Source organism: Oncorhynchus kisutch, linkage group LG26, assembly GCF_002021735.2.
Source record: "Oncorhynchus kisutch isolate 150728-3 linkage group LG26, Okis_V2, whole genome shotgun sequence".
Classification (NCBI taxonomy): Eukaryota; Metazoa; Chordata; class Actinopteri; order Salmoniformes; family Salmonidae; genus Oncorhynchus; species Oncorhynchus kisutch.
Window position 1 is genome coordinate 13,824,144 of NC_034199.2, and position 26,891 is coordinate 13,851,034.

A 26,891-nucleotide genomic window follows, 5' to 3' on the forward strand; every position below is an offset into this window, starting at 1 on the left:
ATCCTTGCAGCAATTACAGCCTTGCAGACCTTTTGGCATTCTAGTTGTCAATTTGTTGAGGTAATCTGAAGAGATTTCACCCTATGCTTCCTGAAGCACCTCCCACAAATTGGATTGGCTTGATGGGCACTTCTTACGTACCATACGGTCAAGCTGCTCCCACAACAGCTCAATAGGTTTGAGATCCGGTGACTGTGCTGGTCACTCCATTATAGACAGAATACCAGCTGACTGCTTCTTCCCTAAATAGTTCTTACATAGTTTGGAGCTGTGCTTTGGGTCATTATCCTGTTGTAGGAGGAAATTGGCTCCAATTAAGCGTCGTCCACATGGTATGGCATGGTGTTGCAAAATGGAGTGAATAGCCTTCCTTCTTCAAGATCCCTTTTACCCTGTACAAATGTCTCACTTTACCATCACCAAAGCACCCCCAGACCATCACATTGCCTCCACCATGCTTGACAGATGGTGTCAAGCACTCCTCCGGCATCTTCATTTTATCTGCTTCTCACAAATATTCTTCTTTGTGATCCGAACACCTCAAACTTAGATTCTTCTGTCCAAAACACTTTTTTGCCCAATCTTCCTCTGTCCAGTGTCTGTGTTCTTTTGCTCATCTTAATCTTTTATTTTTATTGGCCAGTCTGAGATATGGCTTTTTCTTTGCAACTCTGCCTTGAAGGCCAGCATCCCGGAGTCGCCTCTTCACTGTTGACGTTGAGACTGGTGTTTTGCGGGTACTATTTAATGAAGCTGCCAGTTGACGACTTGTGAGGCGTCTGTTTCTCAAACTAGACACTCTAATGTACTTGTCCTCTTGCTCAGTTGTGCACCGGGGCCTTCTGCTCCTCTTTCTATTCTGGTTAGAGACAGTTTGCTCTGTTCTGTGAAGGGAGTAGTACACAGCGCTGTACGAGATCTCCAGTTTCTTGGCAATTTCTCGCATGGAATAGCCTTCATTTCTCAGAACACGAATAGACTGATGAGTTTCAGAAGAAATTCTCGGGCCGACTCTTTTCTCTGTATTTATCAATGATGTTGCTCTTGCTGCTGGTGATTCTCTGATCCACCTCTACGGAGACGACACCAATCTGTATACTTCTGGCCCTTCTTTGGACATTGTGTTAACAAACCGCCAGACGATTCAATGATATACAACACTCCTTCTGTGGCCTCCAACTGCTCTTAAATAGTAAAACTAAATGCATGATCTTCAACCGATCGCTGCTCGCACCCGCCCGCCCGACTAGCATCACTACTCTGGACGGTTCTGACTTAGAATATGTGGACAACTACAAATACCTAGGTGTCTGGTTAGACTGTAAACTCTCCTTCCAGACTCACATTAAGCATCTCCAATCCAAAATTAAATCTAGAATCGGCTTCCTATTTCGCAACAGGGCCTCCTTCGCTCATGCTGCTAAACATACCCTCGTAAAACTGACTATCCTACCGATCCTTGACTTCGGCGATGTCATTTACAAAATAACCTCCAACACTCTACTCAGCAAACTGGATGCAGTCTATCACAGTGCCATCTGTTTTGTCACCAAAGCCCCATATACTACTCACCACTGTGACCTGTGTGCACTCGTTGGCTGGCCCTCGCTACATATTCGTCAAACCCACTGGCTCTAGGTCATCTATAAGTCTTTGCTACGTAAAGCCCCGACATATCTCAACTCACTGGTCACCATAGCAATACCGACCCGTAGCACGTGCTCCAGCAGGTATATTTCACTGGTCATCCCCAAAGCCAACTCCTCTTTGGCCGCCTTTCCTTCCAGTTCTCTGCTGCCAGTGACTGGAATGAATTGCAAAATCACTTAAGCTGGGGACTTATATCTCCCTCACTAACTTTAAGTATCAGCTGTCAGAGCAGCTCACCGATCACTGCACCTGTACACAGCCCATCTGTAAATAGCCCCCCCAACATCCCCATATTGTTATTTATTTTTGCTCTTTTGCACCCCAGTACCTCTACTCACACCTCATCATCTGCACATCTATCACTCCAGTGTCAATGCTAAATTGTAATTATTTCACCACTATGGCCTATTTATTGCCTCACCTCCCTAATCTTACTACATTTGCACATACTGTATATAGATTTTTCTATTGTGTTATTGACTGTACGTTTGTTTATCCCGTGTGAGTACTCTGTGTTGTTGTTTTTGTCGTACTGCTTTGATTTATCTTGGCCAGGTCGCAGTTGTAAATGAGAACTTGTTCTCGACTGGTCTACCTGGTTAAATAAAGGTGAAATAAAAAATACATTTTAAAAAAGTTATTTGTTTCTGGCTGTTTTGAGCCTGTAATCGAACCCACAAATGCTGATTCTCCAGATACTCAACTAGTCTAAAGAAGGCCAGTTGTATTGCTTCTTTAATCAGAACAACAGTTTTCAGCTGTGCTAACATAATTGCAAAAGGGTTTTCTAATGATCAATTAGCCTTTTAAAATTATAAACTTGGATTAGCGAACACAACATGCCATTGGAACACAGGAATGATGGTTGCTGATAATGGGCCTCTGTACGCCTATATTTCATTTAAAAAATCTGCCGTTTCCAGCTATAATAGTCATTTACAAGATTAGCAATGTCTACACTCTATTTCGGATCAATTTGATGTTATTTGTCAAAAAACTAGCTTTTCTTTCAAAAACAAGGACATTTCTAAGTGACCCCAAACTTCTGAACGGTAGTGTAGGTATTTTACACAGTACACAATGTGTGTTCTCCTTCTTCTCTGCAGGAGACCCTCATCAAACACCTCTCGAAGAGATATTACGAGCTTCAGATATACACCCTTATTGCTCTCAATCCCTTTCAAACTCTAAGCATCTACTCGGAACAGGTTAGTTTATGACAGCAGTGTCATTGTGTGTCATAATTCCTGTGAATACCTCTGTAAAGACAGAACGGTATTGATATTGTAATATGGTGTGTTTGCTCACAGTTCTCTAAGGTGGAGCGAGCCGACAGTCCTCCACACATCTTTGCTGCTGCTGATGCAGCATACCAGGGCATGATGACCTTCTGCAAAGACCAGGCACCTTGTGTGTGGAAGTAATATTTAGTGATCTGCAGTTTTATATGGATAATATTATCATTGGCATTTCTTTGTGAAATGATCTCGTTTATAGATCTAGTGATGCGTTTGTTTGAGACATCCCGGTGACAAAGTTGTTGTTGATGTGTCCCTGTGTTTCAGTGGAGAGAGTGGAGCTGGGAAGACAGTGCCCATCTGATTGTCCAGCATCTCACCTGCATGGGAAAGGTACTGTTTGTGTGCTAAAACCCCATGATTCAGTTTTTCACATATTCTACTACATCATGTTCACAAATATTGAACTAAGTTTTCCACCTTAATGGAATTCATTATTCAATGGACATATTAAGACACCGATATATTTAGTCCTACATATTTTGTTTGTATTGTCTCTGCAGGGAGTTGTGTAAAAACAATTGCTTTACTGTGATCCCAGGCAAACCATCGGGACTCTGCGATAGAAGATCCTCCAGGTGAATCCCCTGGTGGAGGCATTTGGGAACACGTGTACGGCCATTAATGACAATTCCAGTCTCTCTCCAGTACCTGGAGATTTAGAATTCACTGCAATTACTTCCCAACACCAGATAGATAAAAGTGAAGTGCCTAATGCAGTACTTTAGTAACAGTAATTTTTTTCTTGCTCATTTTGATTTAATAATAGATGGTAACATTCCAACCTATTGGTGCATACACAGTATTGCTAAATGGTTTCTTCCTTGCTGCTGTATGTGACAGGGGCCTGCTCTGTCCCTCAGCTTCGGCCTTGCTCTGCATCGGCCCTGAGGTGCTCATGGAGGCCCTGGCGTCCCGCTGTGTGGTAACCCGGGGAGACACCTTCATCCACACCAGTACTGTAGACAAAGCCGGGACGCCATGTCCAAGGCTCTGTACGGACACCTCTTCAGCTGGATAGTCAACCGCATCAATGCCCTACTGCAGCCTGATATGAATAACTAGTAAGTGTAAGGCACTGGTTCTCGCTCTCTGGTCCCTCTTGTCTTTGGTTGTTGCACTCTGCTTCAGATGTGTGTGTGTGTTGCTGTATATTATTAAGCTCTAGTGACCCTTCTATCTGGGTGGAGAACCGAACACGGAGAGTAGAATATTAATGGACAGCAGGAGACAAGAAAGGGCGCAAAAGAAGTTGAATACATTTTAGTTGCGTGCGGAGAAAATAATATTCAGATGATTAAAATATCTTCAGAGAGACTGTAAAGGGTTGTTCATTGATCCAAAATAATTCCCTCATAAATGTGAGCGTGGACTGTCAGGGAGTCATCTGCTGTCTCTGAGCTGCGGAAGGCCCACAGGGTCTGTTTCCACTTCAATCATCTGCACACTCTGTTATTGCCATTAATAACCTGTTAACCAAGACTAAAGGTGACCTCTAATGTCTTGGTAATTGAAGGGATTATGGGAAATGGTGTCTCTCCATCTTAGCAATATCGGAGTGAAATCACTCTGTTGTAAGGTCTGTGTTTAGTGTAGACCTAAAGACTTGTCTAGATCACGGTTAAATACAGACTCTTTGTACAATCCTTGCTAATCATAAAATGTTATGATTCATTGATTGTAGTCAGAGAGCTCTGAACTTTCATAATTGTTGTTTCCCCATAAAGTAGAACTGGCCATTCAGATCAAAATATTCTCTATTTGGGTTGAACTTGGTTCATCATTAAAGTTTCATAAGTCAATGTGGTTGCTTGGGATTTGCTCAGACAGTTCCACACAAGAATGATTTTGTTCGTCTGTCCTGTTTTTCCCCTTTGAAGTGCTGCAGAAAGTGGCATGAATGTGGGAATCCTGGTCATCTTTGGATTCGAGAAATTCAAGAAGAACTCCTTTGAACAACTTTGCCTCAACATTGCAAATGAGCAGATTCAGTTTGACTTTAACCAGCACATTTTTTTTCAAATCGAATCGAAGTTGATTTGTCATGTGCGCTGAATACAACAGGTGTAGACCTTACAGTGAAATTCTTACTCACAGGCTCTAACCAATAGTGCAAAAAAAAGGTATTAGGTGAACAATAGGTAGGTAAAGAAATAAAACAACAGTAAAAAGACAGGCTATATACAGTAGCGAGGCTGTAAAAGTAGCGAGGTTACATACAGAAGAAAAGTCGTATTCCTTTTGCCTTCCAGTGTAGTGAGAGCGACTTTATCACGGTGCTACATCATACCTGACCTATTTCTGCCTGCTTCAACGCCAACAACTCAGATAAACATGGAATGACACAGGGAATCGATAGAACATCCCTCAGGGATGCACAAAAACAATATAACATTCCAAATGTGTGAACCTTTCCTTTTAAATATCCAGATGCCAGCTTGTTCGTCAATCACAGGAGAAGTGTCTCTTAAATGAAACACTGTAATTCAGTGTCGTCTTCTTCATAGCTTTATATGACGTTAAGATTATACTTTTTCTTCTCCCTCAACTACTAGTTATTATTCTCTTAATTGATTTACTGAAGCTGTTTACCCTGGAGTGTGGGAGTTTATTGCTTTCGCTGACGACGCTGTATAAGAAATGAATCAAGAGCACTTTTTGCTGCATTGTCCTTTAGTCTCAATGTTTGCTCTCTAGCAATTCCTTTCAAGGGAATTAGAGAGAGAGCTGGTATTCATGATCACTTTATTCCTGTATAATGAATAGATAAGAATTGAGGTGTAAGAATGAGGTTGTGTTCTTAACGGTACTACAATATATGTGCTGAATGTGTCCTTTTGGAAGCGTTTGTATACCAAGGCTTAACTAGGCATACTTCATTTCCGGATCATAACTAGGTGACTTTCCTGTATGATTTGTCGTGTTACATAGAATGTGTTTTAGTTGACTTTGATTTAGGGTTAGTGGTTAGCGGGAAAGTGATTTTTATCATGTGAATATGTCTTCCATCCATTGGTACACAGAAGCGGATTATTCCGAGTTAATGATTTAAACATGGGGATGGTTTAGATCCGTTGCTTCCACTTTATTGGTCAAATATATATTTAAAATAACTTTTTGATCTAAATTAAGCAGATGCAATAATGTGATATGCCTCTGGGTTATTTGCTAATGGAACTAAATTATGAATTAGTAAGTGGCTTTATTTGTTATTTCAGAACAGTTCTGTATAATTTCAGCAACTGACTTTGTTATACATTTCAGCCGAAGAAGGAGAACTGGACTGGTGCTGTTGATTTAAGAACTTTTTTTAAACATGCAAAAATCCTATTTAGCCTAGATTGTTTAATTGGGTTATTCAGTGAAATCATTAACTGTGGACTGTTCTATATTCTCTGTGTTTTAATTAGATGGAGTACCAGAGCGAGGGGCTGGATGCCAGTATGAGGACAACCATCCCATCCTGAACATGTTCCTCCAGAAGCCCATGGGCCTGCTCTCTCTGATGGATGAGGAGAGCTGGTTCCCCCAGGCCACCAACCAGACCCTAGTGGGTAAGACAAGGCCTCACCAGCAAACAAGGTCAAGGTCATGTGTACTAAAACAACCCTGCTCTGAAAACAACAATGTTTAATCAAGATTAGTCTTTTTTTTTCAATGTTATCTTCAAATATGTTTTCTCTTCAGATACGTTTGAGGACAATCTGTACTACAAGTACTTCTGGAGACCAAAACATATTGAGCTCTGCTTTGGGATTCACCATTAGGCTGGCACGGTATAGATCAGGGCCTTGTTGCGAATAAACTTAAGCATTACGACGATCGTACCAGTACATCGTTATTTACGAGCCAACTTTTTAAGAGTGTTTCCCAAACAAGCACATTTATTTGCATCCCCATTAGCTTTTACAGAAGCAGCAGCTACTCTTCCTGGGGTCCATAAAAAACACCAAACATGACAAGTAACAAAACACTGATAAACACTCTAACTGCTAGGCTATCTGCTGCCCATCACTCTAACGATGATCTTAACGCTACGAAGGCTCTGGGAATTGAGTCCCAGTGCAGTATGTATGGATTAGTATCCAATGTATCGTTGGTGTTTGCACACTAATACAGTTGGATAGGTAGTTTTTTTTATCAAGTATGGTTTGATTATCCCTTTGCTGTCATGTACGTCTTGTACAACGTGTACGAGTTTCTGGAAAAGAACCGAGACGCTCTTCCTGCAGACATTGTTGTGGTTCTGAGAACATCAGACAACAAACTTCTGCAGCAGCTGTTTTCAAGTCCAATTAACAAAAACAGGTAGGTTGCAAGACTTTCAAAAAAATGTTTTAGAATTCATTATCATTCATTATCACTCATTTGTAGTGTTATGTTACTGCCCCAAATTCCTTACAGGAAGTTGGAAACCTCACTTTTTGTTTAAACAACTAAATAATCTTAATTCTGTTTACACTGTGGTAGAAATGTATTGGGGTCCCGATGAGTGTACAAAACATTAGGAACACCTACTTTTTCCATGACATAGACTGACCAGGTGAATCCAGGTGAAAGCTATGATCCCTTATTGATGTCACCTGTTAAATCCACTTCAATCAGTGTAGATGAATGGGAGGAGACAGGTTAAAGAAGGATTGTTAAGCCTTGAGACAATTGAGACATGGATTGTGTATGTGTGCCATTCAGAGAGTGGTTAAGACTAAATATTTACGTACTTTGAACAGGGTATGGGAGTAGGTGTCAGGCACATGTGGTTTGAGTGTCAAGAACTGCAACGCTGGTGGGTTTTTCATGCTCAACAATTTCCTGTGTGTATCAAGAATGGTCCACCACCCAAAGAATATCCAGCCAACTTGACACAATTGTGGGAAGCATTGGAGTCAACATGGGCCAGCATCACTGTGGAACGCTTTCGACACCTTGCAGAGTCCATGCCCCAACGAATTGAGCCTGTTCTGTGGGCAAAAGGTGGTTCAACTCAATAGTAGGAAGGTGTTCCTAATGTTTGGGACACTCAGTGTATGATTGTGTGTTTTGTTTCTAGTATTGTTCATGTCTCAATAAACTTTCAGGTAAGGAGATATTTTTTTTTTTTTTTTAAGACGCCTCTCCAGACACAGCGGCATCCTGGTCCTCCTCCACTCAAAGCCTCTCTCTCTGCGATGCGATACTGTGTGTGGGTAAATCTCCAGTCTCCATTATCTCCTGAGAGGCTCAGCTCTCCATGGAGGGCTCTGTTTTTTATTTTCACTAAGCTGCCCCGTTTGGTTTCCTGCTGCTTGCTGCTATCTACAGATTGTGCAGCAACGGGATATTTTTGTGATAAGGTTTCCAAATACCCAGGAGATGAAGAAACGGTATTTAGAGATCATATAAGCAACTCTTCTTCCCGGTCTTTTCTGTGCAGTTAAATAAAGGTGGTAATATCCTCATCATTAGCCGTGGCTGGGGCCCCGTGGTCACTTGGCTGAGCCGGCATGCTAATGGATGTGTTCAATTACCAGATACAGCACTTCATACTTTCCTGCAGTTAAGCCATATTATGTGCTTCGCTTCCTTTTGAGCCACCTGTAAATGACTGCTTTCAGTTATAGTCGAATTAAGAGCGGCTCCAATTTACGATGGGTACTTTTGGTTTAGCTTCCATTAGAAATCCATGTGCAATGTCTATAGGCTATATTGGAACGTAGTGCATGAGGTGAGCATACGCCATCCTCTTTACTTGATTGACGAAAAATACACTAGCATGAAAAAGTAAATTCAGTATAATGTGAATGGGTGGAGAATTCACTGCACTTTGGTACTCCGAAGTATTGAGTAACAGCAGAGATGTGGTTCACCATTCATTGCTCCAGACATGGTGTCAATTAGGCCTAAAAGCCTCTCTAATTTGGTTCAGCTTGTCCAACTGCTTTCTTATCTTCAGCATAAACACACAAAGGGATATACACTACATAACCAAAAGTATGTGGACACTCGTCGAACATTTAATTCCAAAATCCTGGGCATTAATATGAAGCTGGTCCCCCCCCTTTGCTGCTATAACAGCCTCCACTCTTCTGGGAAGGCTTTCCACCAGATATTGGAACATTGCTGCGGGAACTTGATTCCATTCAGACACAACGACATTAGTGAGGTCGGGCACTGATGTTGGGCGATTAGGCCCGGCTCGCAGTCTGCGTTCCAATTCATCTCAAAGGTGTTTCATGGAGTTGAGGTCAGGGCTCTGTGGAGGCCAGTCAAGTTCTTCCACACTTAAAAAAAAAAGTTGTATTCTTTTAATTATTGTTATAATATTTTTTTTGCCCTTTTTCTCCCCAATTTCATGGTATCCAAATGGTAGTTAGTCTTGTCTCATCGCTGCAACTCCCGTACAGACTCGGGAGAGGCGAAGGTCGAGAGCCGTGCGTCCTCCGAAACACCTAGCCACACTGCTTCTTGACACAATGTGTCGTAGAAAACACCTTTGTTTTTGCCCTAGCACTACACACCTGATTCAAATCATCAAAGCCTTTTGATGAGTTGATCATTTGAATCAGCTGTGTAGTGTGAGGGCAGAAACAATAATGTGCACCCCTTTGGGTCCCCAGGACCAGGATTGAGAACCAGTGCCTTAGACCACTGTGCCACTTAGGAGTGCCACCAATCTCAGCAAACCCTTTCAGTATGGACCTCGCTTTGTGCATGGGGGCATTGTCATGCTCAAACAGGAAAGGGCCTTCCCCAAACTATTGCCAAAAAGTTGGAAGCACAGAATCGTCTAGAATGTCATTGTATGCTGTAGCTATAAGATTTCCCTTTACTGGAACTAAGGGGCCTAGTTCGAACCATGAAAAACAGCCCCAGACCATTATTCCTCCTCCATCAAACTTTACAGCTGGCACTATGCATTCAGGAAGGTAGTATTCTCCTGGCATCCACCAAACCCAGATTCGTCAATCAGACTGCCAGATGGTGAAGCGTGATTCATCATTTCAGAGAGCACGTTTCCACTGCTCCAGAGAGCTTTACACCACTCCAGTCGACACTTGGCATTGCCCATGGTGATCTTAGGCTTGTGTGTGGCTGCTTGGAAATAGAAACCCGTTTCATGACGCTCCCGACTAACAGTTTTTGTGCTGGCGTTGCTTCCAGAGGCAGTTTGGAACTCAGTAGTGAGTGTTGCAACTGAGGACAGATGATTTTTACACGCGACGCGCATCAGCACTCAACAGTCCCATTTGGTGAGCTTGTGTAGCCTAACACTTTGCGGCTGGGGTAGTTGTTGCTCCTAGATGTTTCCACTTCACAATAACAGCACTTACAGTTGGCCGGGATAGCTCTAGCAGGGCAGAAATTTGACGGACTGACTTGTTGGAAAGGTGGCATCGTATGGCAGTGCCAGGTTAAAAGTTACTGAGCTCTTCAATAAGGCCATTCTACTGCCAATGTTTGTCTATGGAGATTGCATGGCTGTGTGCTTAATTTTATACACCTGTCAGCAACCAATGTGGCTGAAAACCATGAATCCACTCATTTGCAGGGGTGTCCACATACTTTTGTGTATATATATAGTGTATTTGCAGCAATGTCATTGGGTCAAGTGCACAGTAGGTAATAGGCATCAAGTTGAGATTATCATGATTGACTGCAGTAAAAGTGTTATTACTGTGTAGTTGTAATCTAGTCATTGTTGTTATTAGTGTTTCAGTCATGGAATCTTACCCTGTATCTCGTCTCTCGTTCTCACTGGTTTTGAGAATGTCCACAGGGTGCCCTCACTCAATATTCAACATTCCTCTGATATAGAGGTCCTGTCTTCTTATGACACTTCATGAAAGTTTAGATAATCACGTAAGATAAGAGCTTTGAGACAATCCACTTCTGCTTATCAAGTGGGAAAAGCTTGAGTTCCCTTTTAAGTGACAAATAGCAGAGGAAAATTGTAATTCCATTCTTCAGGGTAAAATCTGGAGGAATGTAATTTGCATTTTAGTTCATATTACAGATTCAGTGTTATCTATGAAATTACTGCTATCAGATGAAAATCTATTTAACCCGGGTTGGTTTAGTTTTATGCTGCCGAGTTGTGAATACCAACCGGATGGCTCTAGTTGTGACCACTAGGTGTCAGCCTTGTTGACATTTGAGATGAAAGGACATTGGTGGATCCGGAACAAATAAAGAGTCATTGAATAAACTTTTATCTGTCTTATCAAATGTGAATATCAAATTAAAGCATGTAACACTTACTGTTTGTTCTTCAAATGACGTCTCAGATTCAAAGTGATTGAAGATACTGTGAACACTTGACTGCCTGGAACATTTCAGTGCTGTCAGTAAATATTACTAATTGGGAATGGACTGGTCTAGAAATGTTCAAATAAATTGAAATGTCGCATATTGATAAGTAAGATGTGATTACACGTAGAGTGAACCATCAAAGCCCCAGAAAGTGAAAAGATTTCCTGACCTGAATAGTGGGACCACTTGAGTCTAGCAGAATCTCATCAGGCAGGGTCCTTGAGGCTTGGCCATGTGGTGGTGTTTTGTCAGAGGAAATTGGATGTATTTGCATCGACAAATTCCTCCAAGCCACGGCCTTTCCCAGATCCCTCAGATCAGAGTGTCTGAATTGGTTGAGCTGTGTATGGTCTGGTGAGGCCTGGGAGGCCTGCGGTCAGAGGAGTTGTATGTATCCTTAGGGTCGTTGTCAGCAGAGCACATCTGCACACATGCATGGCACTGTATGACAGCCCTCACTCTGCCAGAGCAGACTGCAGGGCATAGGGGTCTAATTCTATTTTTTATGGTGTATGGCTCCTTACTGCTGGCTTGCTTCTGAAGCTAAGCAGAGTTGGTCCTGGTCACTCCCTGGATGGGAGACCAGATGCTGCTCGAAGTGGTGTTGGAGGGACAGTAGGAGGCACTCTTTCCTCTGGTCTAAAAAAATATCCCTGTGCCCCAGGGCAGTGATTGGGGACACTGCCCTGTGTAGGGTACCGTCTTTCGGATGGGACGTTAAACGGGTGTCCTGACTCTCTGTGGTCATTAAAGATCCCATGGCACTTATTGTAAGAGTAGGGGTGTTAACCCCAGTGTCCTGGCTAAATTCCCAATCCGGCCCTCAAACCATCACGGTCACATTATAATCCCCAGTTTACGATTGGCTTTTTCACCCCCCTCCTCTCCCTTGTAACTATTCCCCAGGTTGTTGCTGTAAATGAGAATGTGTTCTCAGTCAACTTACCTGGTAAAATAACATAAAATATAGATTTACAGTATACTTACTGTATGTGTGCAGAATGGCGCTGAAGGAAATATCAGCCATTTCCTGACCAATTGTGCTATTTTGTGTTTTCTTGAGCTAATGTTTTTTTTTTAATTACACAATGTTTCCGCCATCGTTTCCTATGACCGAACAGAGCTTCTGGACATCAGAACAGTGATTACTAACCTCGATTTGGATAAGGATTTCTATTTCAATGAGTTGGTGGCGAAGGACATACGGCTCATTCCAGGCCAGGCCAAATCCCTGACACTCGAAAAACGAAGAGGCGATGTTATTGAAGCCGGCGTGCGGGATACCTGACGAGACTACGTTGGCGAGTGGATAAACCGCCTCTACCCTCTGTTCTATTGGTGAATGTGCAATCACTGGAGAATAAACTGGACGAGCTCCGTTCGAGAGTATCGTGTCAACGTGATCTGAAGAACTGTAATATCCTATATTTCTCTGAGTCGTGGCTGAACAAGGACATGGAAAATATAAATCTAGTTGTTTTTCTGTATATCGGCAGGATAGAACAGCAGCGTCAGGTAAGCTCAAGGCGGGTGGTGTGTCTCTTTGTTAATAACAGCTGGTGCACGATTTTTCTTGAGGCTCCGCTCACCTGAGTTAGAATACCTCATGATAAGCTGTAGACCATACTATTTACTAATAGTTTTAATTTATATTTTTGTAGCTGTCTATTTACCACCACAAGCAGATTCTGACACAGACTGCACTCAACATGGTGTATAGGGCCATAAGCAAACAAGAAAATGCTCACTCAGAGACGGTGCTCCTAGTGGCCGGTGATTTTAATGGAAGAAAATCCATTTTACCTCATTTCCACCAGCATTTCACCTGTGCAACTAGAGGTGCAAAAACTCTAGATATACTCAACTCAACTCAACTTTACTCAACTCACGGAGAAGCATACAAAACTCTCTCTCGCCCTCCATTTGGCAAATCTGACCTTAACTCTATCCTCCTGATTCCTGCTTACAAGCAAAAACTCAAACAGGAAGTACCAATATGGAAGTGGTCCGATGATGCGGATGCTAAGCTACAGGACTGTTTCGCTAGCACAGACTGGAATATGTTCCAGGATTCATCAGATAGCATTGAGTAGTTTACCATATCAGTCACCTGCTTCATCAATAAGTGGATTGATGATGTCATCCCCACTGTGAGTGTACATGCATATCTCAACCAGAAGCCATGGATTACAGGCAACATCTGCACTGAGCTAAAGACTAGAGCTACCACTTTCAGTGAGTGGGACACGAATCCGGATGCTTATAAAAAATCCTGCTTACGCCCTCCAAAGAACCATCAAACCGGCAAAGCGTCAATACAGGACTAAGATCGAATCCTACTACACCGGCCCTGATGCTCGTCGGATGTGGCAGGGCTTCCAAACTATCACAGATTACAAAGGGAAACCCGGCCAACCTGGGCTAAATGCCTTCTATGCTCACTTAGAGGCAACAATGAACCATGCATGAGAGCACTAACTGTTCCAGAAGACTGTGTGATCATGTTCTCCATAGCCGATGGGAGTAAAACCTTTAAACAGGTTAACATTCAAACTGATTACCAGGGCACTTACTGAGAGTTTGTGCTGACCAGCTGGCAAATTTTGCCTGACTCAGTCTGTAATACTTACATGTTTGAAGCAGATCACCATAGTCCCTGTGCCCAAGAAAACCAAGGTAACCTGTCTAAATGACTATTTCCCCGTAGCACTCACATCTGTAGACATGAAATCCTTTGAAAGGCTGCTTATGGCTCACATCAACACCATCATCCCAGACACCCTGGACCCACTATAATTTGCATACCGCCCCAACAGGTCCACAGATGATGCAATCTCTACTGCACTCCACACTGCTCTTTCCTACCTGGACAAAAGGAACACCTGCGTGAGAATGCTGTTCATTGACTACAGCTCAGTTTTTAACACCATAGTGCCCTCCAAGCTCATCACTAAGCTATGGACCATGAGACTGAACACATTCCTCTGTAACTGGATTCTGGACTTTCTGATAGGCCGTGCCCAGCTGTTGAGGGTAGGTAACATATCCCCTACGCTGACCCTTAACACGGGGGGTCCTTGGGGATGTGTGCTTGGTCCCCTCCTGTACTCCCTGTTCACCCACGACTGTGTGGCCATACACAACTTCAACACTTAAGTTTGCAGACGACACAATGGTGGTAGGCCTGTACAGCCTATAGGGAGGAGTTCAGAGACCTGGCAATGTGGTGCCAGGACAACAACCTCTCCCTCAATGTCAGCAAGACAAAGGAGCTGATCGTGGACTAAAGAAAACGGAGTGCCGAGCACACCCCCATACACATCCACAGTGCTGTAGTGGAGCAGTTTGAGGAAGTTCCTCGGTGTCCACATCACTAAGGACCTATCATAGTCTAGACACACCAATACAGTCGTGATGAGCCTCTTCCCCTTCAGGAGGCTGAAACGATTTGGCTTGGGACCTCAGATCCTCAAAAAGTTATACGGCGGCACCATTAAGAGCATCTGACTGTTTGCATCACCTCTTAGTATAGCAACTGCTTAGCATCCGACCGTAAGACACGACAGAGGGTAGTGCGTACAGCCCTGTACATCACTGGGGCCGATCTCCCTGCCTAAAGGTACCGGAGCACCAAGTTTTGGACCGAAAGACTCCCGAATAGCTTCTACCCCTAAGCTTAACAGTTAATCAAATGGCTACCTGGACTATTTGCATTGACCCCCTTTTTTTTGTTGCTCTGACTCTCTTCCACTGACTATGCACACTCACTGGACTCTACCCACACACCCAAACATACTAAACTGACACACACACTACATACAGTTGAAGTTGGAAGTTTACATACACCTTAGCCAAATACATTTAAACTCAGTTTTTCACAATTCCTGATATTTAATCCTAGTAAAAAATTCACTGTTTTAGGTCAGTTAGGATCACCACTTTATTTTAAGAATGTGAAATGTCAGAATAATAGTAGAGAGAATGATTTATTTCATCTTTTATTTATTTCATCACATTTCCAGTGGGTCAGAACTTTACATACACTCAATGATTATTTGGTAGCATTGCCTTTAAATTGTTTAACTTGGATCAAACGTTTCGGGTAGCCTTCCACAAGCTTTTCACAATAAGTTGGGTGAATTTTGTCCCATTCCTCCTGACAGAGCTGGTGTAACTGAATCAGGTTTGTAGGCCTCCTTGCTTGCACACGCTTTTTCAGTTCTGCCCACAAAATTTCTATAGGATTAAGGTCAGGGCTTTGTGATGGCCACTCCAATACCTTGACTTTGTTGTCCTTAGGCCATTTTGCCACAACTTTGGAAGTATGCTTGGGGTCATTGTCCATTTGGAAGACCCATTTGCGACCAAGCTTTAACTTCCTGACTGATGTCTTGATGTTGCTTCAATATATCCACATAATTTTACTTTCCTCATGATGCCATCTATTTTGTGAAGTGCACCAGTCCCTCCTGCAGCAAAACACCCCCACAACATGATTTTTCCTCCTAACATAACTATGGTCCTTATGGCCAAACGGTACTATTTTTGTTTCATCAGACCAGAGGACATTTCTCCCAAAAGTACAATCTTTGTGCAGTTGCAAACCGTAGTCTAGCTTTTTTTATGGCGGATTTGGAGCAGGGACTTCGTCCTTGCTGAGCGGCATTTCAGGTTATGTCGATATAGGACTCTTTTGCTGTTCTGGGATTGATTTGCACTTTTCGCACCAAAGTATGTTCATCTCTAGGAGACAGAACGCTTCTCCTTCCTAAGTGGTATGGCGGCTGCGTGGTCCCATGGTGTTTATACTTGCGTACTATTGTTTGTACAGATGAACGTGATACCTTCAGGCGTTTGGAGATTGCTCCCAAGGATGAACCAGACTTGTGGAGGTCTACAATTTTTTTCTAAGGTCTTGGCTGATTTCTTTTGATTTTCCCATTATGTCAAGCACAATGGCACTGAGTTTGAAGGTAGGCCTTGAAATACATCCACAGGTACACCTCCAATTGACTCAAATTATGTGAATTAGCCTATCAGAAGCTTCTAAAGCCATTACATCATTTTCTGGAATTTTCAAGCTGTTTAAGGCACAGTCAACTTAGTGTAAATGTATATGAACTTTTGACCAACTGGAATTGTGATCCAATGAAAATTGTGTGAAATAATCTGTCTGTAAACAATTGTTGGAAAAATAACTTGTCATGCACACAGTAGATGTCCTAACCGACTTGCCAAAACTATAGTTTGTTAACAAGAAATTTGTGGAGTGGTTGAAAAATGAGTGTAAATGACTCCAACCTAAGTGTATGTAAACTTCCGACTTCAGCTGTACATATGATCGCAATTACCTCAACTACATCGTACCCCTGCACATCGACCTGTCTTCCTTGTATATTGTTAATAATATTGCCTCATTATTGTTATTTTATTATGTTGCTATTTCCTTTTCATTTTTTTTTTGCGAAATGTTCTTACTTTTTAACTCTGTTGTAAGTAAGCATTTCACGGGTAAAGTCTACGCCTGTTGTATTTGACGCATGTGACAAAGAAAATTGTATTTGATGTAATCAGTATATTTCTTCTGTCGCACACTATATTAATATGAATTGTGTATTTCTCTGGGCTTTTAGCATGTACATACATCAACCAAGTTGTATCTAAATGAATAACCAGGTAATATAAACACGACTAGTGTCCGGATCATTTGTGTATGTTTTGAATTATTAAGTATCCTCGGCTTATTGGTGAAAACATGAAAGTAAAATGGTGTGTTGTGGGTTTGTAATGTTTGTGTATTAACTTAAACACTTGCAAGTGAACGTACATACATTTTATAATGCCTATTTTGCAAATTTGTATTAGATGGGAGACTAATATCTAATTAAGTCAGCAAAAAAAAGAAACTGTCCTCACTGTCAACAGTGTTAATTTTCAGCAAACTTGACATGTGTAAATATTTGTATAAACATAACAAGATTCAACAACTGAGCCATAAACTGAACAAGTTCCACAGACATATGACTAACAGAAATTGAATAATGTGTCACTGAACAAAGGGGGTGTCAAAATCAAAAGTATCAGTCAGTATCTGGTGTGGTCACCAGCTGCATTAAGTACTGCAGTGCATCTCCTCATGGACTGCACCAGATGTGCCAGTTCTTGCTGTGAGATGTTACCCCACTCTTCCACCAAGGCACCTGCATGTTCCCGGACATTTCTGGGGGGAATGGCCCTAGCCCTCACCCTCCGATCCAACTTGTCCCAGACGATCTCAATCCCATTGAGCACCAGGCTCTTCGCTGGCCATGGCAGAACACTGACATTCCTGTCTTGCAGGAAATCATGCACAGAACGAGCAGTATGGCTGGTGGCATTGTCATGCTTGTGGGTCATGTCAGGATGAGCCTGCAGGAAGGGTACCACATGAGGGAGGATGATGTCTTCCCTGTAACACACAGCGTTGAGATTGCCAGCAATGACAACAAGCTCATTCCGATGATGCAGTGACACACTACCCCAGACCATGACGGACCCTCCACCTCCAAATCGCTCCCACTCCAGAGTACAGGCCTCGGTGTAACGCTCATTCCTTCGAAGATAAACGCGAATCCGACCATCACCCCTGGTGAGACAAAACCGCAACTCGTCAGTGAAGAGCACTTTTTGCCAGTCCATTCTGCTCCAGTGACGGTGGATTTGTGCCCATAGGTGACGTTGTTGCCGGTGATGTCTGGTGAGGACCTGCCTTACAACAGGCCTACACGCCCTCAGTCCAGCCTCTCTCAGCCTATTGCGGACGGTCTGAGCACTGATGGAGGGATTGTGCGTTCTTGGTGTAACTTGGGCAGTTGTTGTTGCCATCTTGTACCTGTCCCGCAGGTGTGATGTCCAGATGTACCGATCGTGTGCAGGTGTTGGTACACGTGGTCTGACACTGCGAAGACGATCAGCTGTCCGTCCTGTCTCCCTGTAGCGCTGTCTTAGGCGTCTCACAGTACGGACATAGGAATGTATTGCCCTGGCCACACCTGCAGTCCTCATGCCTCCTTGCAGCATGCCTAATGCACGTTCACACAGATGAGCAGGGACCTTGGGCATCTTTCTGTTGGTGTTTTTCAGAGTCAGTAGAAAGGCCTCTTTAGTGTCCTAAGTTTTCATGACTGTGACCTTAATTGCCTACCGTCTGTAAGCTGTTAGTGTCTTAATGACCGTTCCACAGCTGCATGTTCATTAATTGTTTATGGTTCATTGAACAAGCATTGGAAACAGTGTTTAAACCATTTACAATGAAGATCTGTGAAGTTATTTGGATTTTTACGAATACTCTTTGAAAGACAAGGTCCTGAAAAATGGAATTTTCTTTTTTGCTGAGTGTATATATAGATGGTAAAACACTATTAACATACTGTATATTTATCTATAGTTCTGTGGTATGAGCCATGTGGCTTTGTAGTCATCTCTTTGTAGTGGCAACCTTATTTTACTGCAGAGAAAATGTCAATACTGTATGTAGGTCTATGTACCTTTTTATTGTAAATACACAAGCTTACATTTCAAACATACAAGAAGTGGTCACAGACTGATTGTAATACATTACAAATAATTTATATTCATGTACTATGCAAGTCTGTATGTTCCGAGTTAGTGCATTCTCTGCCACAACCAGTACAGTACATTTAACTCCATATAGTTTTCTGCACGTAATTCCGCTGTGATGTTTGAAATGGTACATGTTGGTTCAACATATTTCACAACTCCAAGACAGTACGATGTTCCTCTCTTCATGTTAAGACATTCTCTTAAGAATTGACATGTTCCTTCAGCCATGCAGCAGGATGACACAACGTGCCCTTTGTTCTCTTTTAGTAGTCTGCCTTTCATCCCACTGGGTTGCATTCCTCTATGCTTCGTCAGGGTGCCAAGCTAGTCCTCCATCTACAGTGCATTCGGAAAGTATTCCGGTACCTTGACTTTTTCCCTATTTTGTTACGGTACAGCCTTATTCTAAAATGGATTTTATAAAATGTGACTCATCAATCTACACACAATACCCCATAATGACAAAGCAACACCAAGTTTTTGGAGATTTTTGCACATTTCTAAAATATAAAAACTATCACATTTACATAAGTATTCAGACCCTTTACTCAGTACTTCGTTGAAGCACCTTTGGCAGCGTTTGGGTATAACGCTACACGCTTGGCACAACTGTATTTGAGGAGTTTCTCCCATTCTTCTCTGCAGATCCTCTCAAGCTCTGTCAGGTTGGATGAGGAGTGTCGCTGCACAGTTATGTTCAGGTCTCTCCAGAGATGTTTGATCTGGTTCAAGTCCGGGCTCTGGCTGCGCCACTCAAGGACATTCAGAGACTTGACCCGAAGCCACTCCTGCGTTGTCTTGGCTGTGTGCTTAGGGTCATTGTCCTGCTGGAAGGTGAACCTTTGCCCCAGTTTGAGGTCCTGAGCGCTCTGGAGCAGGTTTCCATCAAGGATCTCTCTGTACTTTGTTCCATTCATCTTTCCCTCGATCCTGACTAGTCTCCCAGTCCCTGCTGCTGAAAACATCCCCACATCATGATGCTGCTGCCACCACCATGCTTCACCGTAGGGATGGTTCCAGGTTTCCTCCAGACGTGACACTTGGCATTCAGGCCAAAGAGTTCAAACTTGGTTTCATCAGACCAGAGAATCTTGTTTCTTATGGTTTGAGATTCCTTTAGGTGCCTTTTGGCAAACTCCAAGTGGGCTGTCATGTGCCTTTTACTAAGGAGTGGCTTCCGTCTGGCCACTCTACCAGAAAGGCCTGATTGGTGGAGTGCTGCAGAGATGGTTGTCCTTCTGTAAGGTTGTCCGATCTCCACAGAGAAACACTGGAGCTCTGGCAGAGTGACCATCGGGTTCTTGGTCACATCCCTGACCAAGGCTCTTCTCCCCCGATTGCTCAGTTTGGCCAGGCGACCTTCTTGCATTTAAGAATGATGGAGGCCATTGTGTTCTTAGGAACCTTCAATGCTGGAGAACATTTTTGGTTCCCTTTCCACAATCTGTGCTTTGACACAATCTTGTCTCTGAGATCTACGGACAATTCTTTCGACATTATGGCTTGGTTTTTGCTCTGACATGCACTGTCAACTATAGGACCTTATATAGACAGGTGTGTGCCTTTTCCAAGTCCTGTCCAATCAATTGAATTTACCACAGGGGGCTCCAATCAAGTTGTCGAAACATCTCAAGGATGATCAACAGAAACAGGATGCACCTGAGCTCAATTTCAAGTCTCATAGCAAAGGGTCTGAATACTTATGTAAATAAGGTATTTCTGTTTTTTACAATAAGGCTGTAACCTAACAAAATGTGAAAAAGGGAAGGGGTCTGAATACTTTCTGAATGCACTGTATATGTCTATGCATGCACTCCATGCAGAGAAACTTAAGTAATACTTTTGTATAATTTTTTTTTAATAGTTTCTCTCACAGGGAATGTTTTGAGTCAGCAGTCAGATTCTGATACCCCTTTACTTTGATACCATAAGTCACATAAGAATATTCTTTGATAATGTTGTGTCACTAAAAGACAATTATGCCATGGTTTTGATGATTGATCTGCTTTGACAGTAGTGGATGGCATTTAACATGAACTGCCTCTGGATTAGTCTCTGGGCGTAAATGGTGCTGGTTATGGGGGGGCGAGGGTTATGGCTGCCATAATCTCATTTGCTTGGTTGCTGACTTGAGTTTCCAGATCACATTTATTCAAAAACGAGAGCGGGAGAGCAGGAGAGATATCCACCGAGCCTCTGCAAACTCAGCTTTGCGAGGCTGCTCTCTTACAACTTTGATTGTCCCCTGTGTCGACAGCTCGATCCACAGCATCTGAAGGACAAGGCGCGCACTGGCACTCATAAAAGAATGTAGGGAGGTGTCATATTGAACGCGGGATTGCTTTTTAATCCCGGGTACATTGACTATTCTTGTCAATAGAAACCCAATACAACTGCCAGCTTGAGCTTTTTTTTCTATATGATTCTTGCTGGGCTTAATTTTCAACGTGAACGCACAGATGCCAGGGAAGGCTTTTTCTCATTTTCTCCCTCTGTGTATCTGTGGCGACAGCCCATGCCAAGAGCAACACGCATGAAGCAGAAACGATCAGTGTGATCCTCCAACACCGCCTGTTCCCTAAGGCAGGATGACCTGATAGGAGATGGACCCCCTCACTTCCTCCTATCCACCCCTACAGCCTCTCGTGATTAACCCTCTGGTGAATACATACCGTTTTGTACAGTTGTGATGATGACTCTGAATATTGAGAATAGCCACGGTTGGGTTTTCAGTAAGAGGATGTTATCTGGTTTTAAAAAGGAAGATTTTAGTGGAAAGGTGCAGGCTTAGTCAGAGAGGTGATTTACCTGAGCGATTGACAAAACGCTTTTGCTGATGGCCCATGCACGTTGTAAGGCATGAGCCTACATACTTGACTCAAAAACAGATTCCATTGCCTTTAAAGTGCAGCGGTGACTCCTTCCCACTCCGTATGTGCTCCGTGTCAATGCTACACTAGTATTACCAACAGACAGAAACCAAATGTTTCATCTCAATCTGTCATTGACTTTACTACAGTCTTGTGATTTAAGGTTTGCTTTTATGCTGGACATCTCAGGTGCTGGTATGTTTCAAGAAAGGAAATATGTGAGCGGAGTGACAGTTAAGCACTAATCATGTAGTCATAAGGGAATAGGGAATCACAAGGAGAATGAATTAATAAGAGCTGCCGAGGGAATACATGTAGAAAGAAGTGAGAGTGTCCGTTGCGAGGCTTAGGTACAACTGTCATAGCGTCCCTCATCATCAAAACACAGCCCCTTCATCTCCCCTTGGTGGTGTCATGGCAAGTGAGAGGCGTGAAAGCACAGCGACACTTGATGGGCCCGTTCGACACTCAGCCGCTAATTCATCATGACAAATGTGCTCAGATGATCTGGCCCAGCAGCACTAATAGGGAGAGGAGAGACCGACTCCAATTAATCCATCCAGCTTTACTTTGGGCTAATTGGAGCGCGTCCCTGCTTCTGCACTGGCCTAGCAGCTACCTGACACCATTTATCTGTGGGCACCATTTTGAGAGATCCATTTTTGTGTGTTTGGCTGAGGCCTGTAAGATATTTCTCTTTTATTTTTCCACCAAAGAGCTCTTCTCAAATTTGACTGACTGCCTCAATTCGGTTTTACGTAGCAAAATTAGATTTTTTTTTTTACATTGGATAAAAGTAGAGACTAAGAGCTAGAAAATGGTATTTCATGCTCTGCAGTTGAGGAACAATGGGAAAGTAATTCTGCTTTGAAAGTTGATAAACTTGTAACCTCACTTTTGAGAAAATGTCCCTAGAATGTTTTAGTACACCTACTGGAGAGCTCTTCTTTGTCTACACCCATTCAGCATCGTCCACACCCTCTTAAGCCTTAGCCCCACCCATCTCTATAAGGATTCACAAGTGAGGCCATGTGCTAAACAGAGTGAGTAGTTCAGTAAACAACGAAAGATTTCAAGACTAAAAGTGGTAAAAGTAGTAGCCTACAATAAGGAAAAACCCCAGGTAAAAAATACACTACATAGTCCTTAGCCTATATCCTAATTTGTGACAACCCTCCTACTCTGTCTGCCGAATTATTTCTCTTTGTATTTTGTTTTCCTTAATAGGATGTCGGTGGGCAGAGCCAGGAGGGTCGTCACCAAAATGGGACACACATGAGCATGTGTCCCAGGGATAAATATACCTTTCCTTCATACATTGAGGAGACTCTCTCCACACAGACACACTTTTGTTTTTCGTTGTGGCAATTTTGGGGCCTCTTTTTGTTCATTTGTTTTGGCACTTCTCAACACCCCTCATTATCACCAACTATGCACGCATCCACTCATTCATGCAGACACAGGAGGCAGATGGTTTGAGTCTCTGATATTTATTGTACAACAAGGGGCAGGCAAGAGGCAGGTCGAGGACAGGCAAAAGTTCACAAACCAGGTTGGAGTCCAAGCGGTGCAGGGCGGCAAGCAGGCTCGAGGTCAGGGCAGGCTGAATGGTCAGCCAGGCGGTCTTAGTGTCAGGGCAGGCAAGAGGTCCAAACCGGGACGACAAGAAAATAGAGACTAGGAAAACAAACTCGGAAAACAGAAACTCGGAAAACATGCTGGTAATCTTGACAAGACAAACTGGCAACAGACAGAGAACACAGATATACATACACTGAGGGTAATAGGGAAGATGGGTGACACCTGGAGGGGGGTGGAGACAATCACAAGGACAGATGAAACAGATCAGGGTGTGTGACAACACTACTGACTACACACACACCATTGTTTAATAAATATGTTTGTCATTTCTGTATCTTCGTGTTGTCTCCCACTTTGTTACGGGCTACGAGCTGGTTCGTAACAAATAAATCAAATCAATCAATCCAAATTGTGCAGTGGCCATTTGGTGAAACAAAAGACCAAAAAGTTGAATGACATTCAGAGATTATCAAGCCATGTCTTCAATACTGGGTAGGCCTACAAAGTAGGGATGGATGTATTTTCTGTTTGTCGAGATAGACTATGTCAATGTATTGTGGTGTTGAAAACACAAACCATGATATTGAAGCTCCGGATGTTGGTATGCTTTGTTTCATGGTTGTGTGGTGTATTGGCACAGAGACCAGTTGGTGGAAAATTAGTTTCATATATTTAATATAACTATTAATATGGCATCCACATGTAGAAAATCTGATTTCCCCGTAGCTGATCATTGTCTGCAGCCGGCTCTGATTGTAGTGTAAATGAAACAGGCAGGGAGAGTGAGCTTGTCCCTAGGGTGCTTGGCGAACCCTCAACCTTCTGCCCCGTAGCCCTGCGGGAGATCAACTGTGCCACAAAAACAAGTGACACAGTTGACAGCCACATTAATAAACACAGGGTTGCTACAGTTATTGTTATTTGTGGCCGTATTATTTTGAGTTCATGTGAAGGGGGAGGGTGTGCATATTTTTTTTTTACAGAGTCAGGACCAGTCCCCCCAGTAAATGTCAAACTGTCCCTCATGTGTTTTGTCAGACATAAATGATCATTTCTGTCATTCCATTTCTTAGCCCTGTTTACAATGAGAATTGTATTGTTTTTAATTTTTTCAAGTAAGTTGACTGAGAACACATTCCCATTTACATCATCGACCTGGGGAATAGTTACAGGGGAGAAGAATGAGCCAATTGGAAGCTGGGGATGATTAGGTGGCCATGATGGTATAAGGGCCAGATTGGCAATTTATCCAGGACACCGGGGTTAACGCCCCTACTCTTACGATAAGTGCCATTGGATCTTTAGTGACCACAGAGAGTCAGGACACCCATTTAACGTCCCATCCGAAAGACGACACCTTACACAGGGCAATGCCCCCAATCACTGCCCTGGGGCATTGGGATAACGATATTTTGACCAGAGGAAACAGTGCTTCCAACTGGCCCTAAAACACCACTTCCAGCAGCATCTGGTCTCCCATCCAGGACCAATCCTGCTTCGCTTCAGAGGCAAGCCAGCAGTGGGATGCAGGGTGGTATGCTGTTGCATGATTTCATCATTTATGCAATACTGTGCTTCTGTGAATTTTCAGTTTGTTTGCGGTAGTGGTGCGTGGGTAAAATCACTGGGGAAGCCAAGCCAGAGGAAAAAATACATATTACAACCTATGTGTTGTTTGCTCTATAACCTGTTAGTTCATATGCCTCTACTAATCCAGCACCATTTCAACATCATCTAATCACCTATGCTTAGTCTAATACAGTGACAATACCAAATACTATTTCGTCCAATCAACGTAAGCTATGTAAATATGGTGCGTGTGTGTGCGTGCAGAATAAAACATGTTAACTCACCCTACTTGTAGAGGAATGGCAGCAATGTCATCTTCTTTTTCATGTTGATGAAATTGTCTATGACTGTCATACAGAGTCACACTAAATGCGGAAGACACATTTCAGTTGAATACATTCGGTTGTACAACTGACTAGGTATCCCCCTTTCCTTTTAGTTTTTGTTGTCCTAGGCTACCTGGCTAAAATGCTTGCTTGCTAGCCTAACTTCCTTTCACGGGCAAATACGCACCAGCCTACTACATCTAGCTACATGTTTAACATCCATCCTCTCAGGCTAGGGGCACAATGTATATGTTTATGATTGATTAGAATCGTTGATATAATCATTGGCCAGTACAGAAAATTAAGTAAAACCACAAGTCAAAATCCCTATCTCCATCCATGGCTAATTTATGAATGGGATAATTTTAGCTAGCTGGCTAGCCACCGGAAGACAACAACAGTTGTCATTAATGACCGTTCCACAGTTGCATGTTCATTAATTGTTTATGGTTCATTGAACAAGCATGGGAAACAGTGTTTAAACCCTTTTACAATGAAGATCTGTAAAGTTATTTGGATTTTGACGAATAATCTTTGAAAGACTGGGTCCTGAAAAGGGGACATTTCTTTTTTTTGCTGAGTTTGTGTGGCAACAATGTCATACTCTTTCTGACCAAAATGTGTGACTGTCAGATCCTAAACACAATGTCATTGTTATTACCGTTGAATAAATGACTATATTCTGTTTCAAATCATATGTTGTGGGCTGTCTTGACTACAGCTGTGTGTGTGATGTGACAACACATTCCTTTGGCATGAAGTGAAGCCTTTTGGCAAGAGCAGGACGTTCCTGTTAGACTTGATCGGACTTTTAATTAATCCATGGCAAATGGATTTCTATCACTCCAGAGATGTGAAACTGTATGAGTCATACTGTAGAATATGAACGTATTGTTTGTCTGTTGGAACAAGAAAAGTGTGATTTCAGGCCATAGTTGTTTTAGGTGAATCATTCTCAGCTATTTTTTTATTTTTTATTTTACTAGGCAAGTCAGTTAAGAACAAATTCTTATTTTCAATGACGGCCTAGGAACAGTGGGTTAACTGCCTGTTCAGGGGCAGAACGACAGATTTGTATCTTGGCAGCTCAGGGATTGACCTAAAGTGTTGTAATTATCATGAAAGGAATGACCTCATCTTGGTCCATTTGAAGTACGGGTCTATGAAATCCAGGATGTTATCCTCAGAGTGTGTACTGCAGCCTGGTTAATGCTGCCTCCTGTTTCTGGAGACTTATTTTTCTAAGGTGTGTGTGGCACATCTGTGTGTGTGTGTGGCACATCTGTGCAGCTATTGTTTATTCATGGCGTAAAACCCTTTGAAATGTGTTAAGATACTTCCCACTCATTATAAAAAAATCCTGCCACCCATGGATTAGGACTTTGATGTCACCAATCCTGCTTCAAAGGCTTATTTCGCTGCTATTAATCACAGTTTAGCCTCTGAAGATATAGCCAGAGAAAACATTTGGACATCTTGTGCAGAAACTTTGAAATGTTTCAGACTGTCTTGCATACGCTTGGTTCATATCCTCTCGTCCGTGTGCAGGAGGGACTGTAGCACCCCTGTGCAGACAGCTGTACTGCTGATTCCATACAATCCAGCTCAGACTGGTCCTAAACTGCCCTTTCTGTCTACCTGAAGGATTACCCAGCACACTGGTCCACAATGGAACTGGCCTACTCTTAGAGTCATGCTTGGTGAAA

General features: G+C 42.7%; 1 pseudogene; it reads left to right on the top strand.

Moving 5' to 3' along the window:
• LOC109871153 (myosin-IIIb-like) overlaps positions 1-26,891 on the top strand; it is a 102,171-nt pseudogene that overhangs the window by 43,779 nt on the left and 31,501 nt on the right.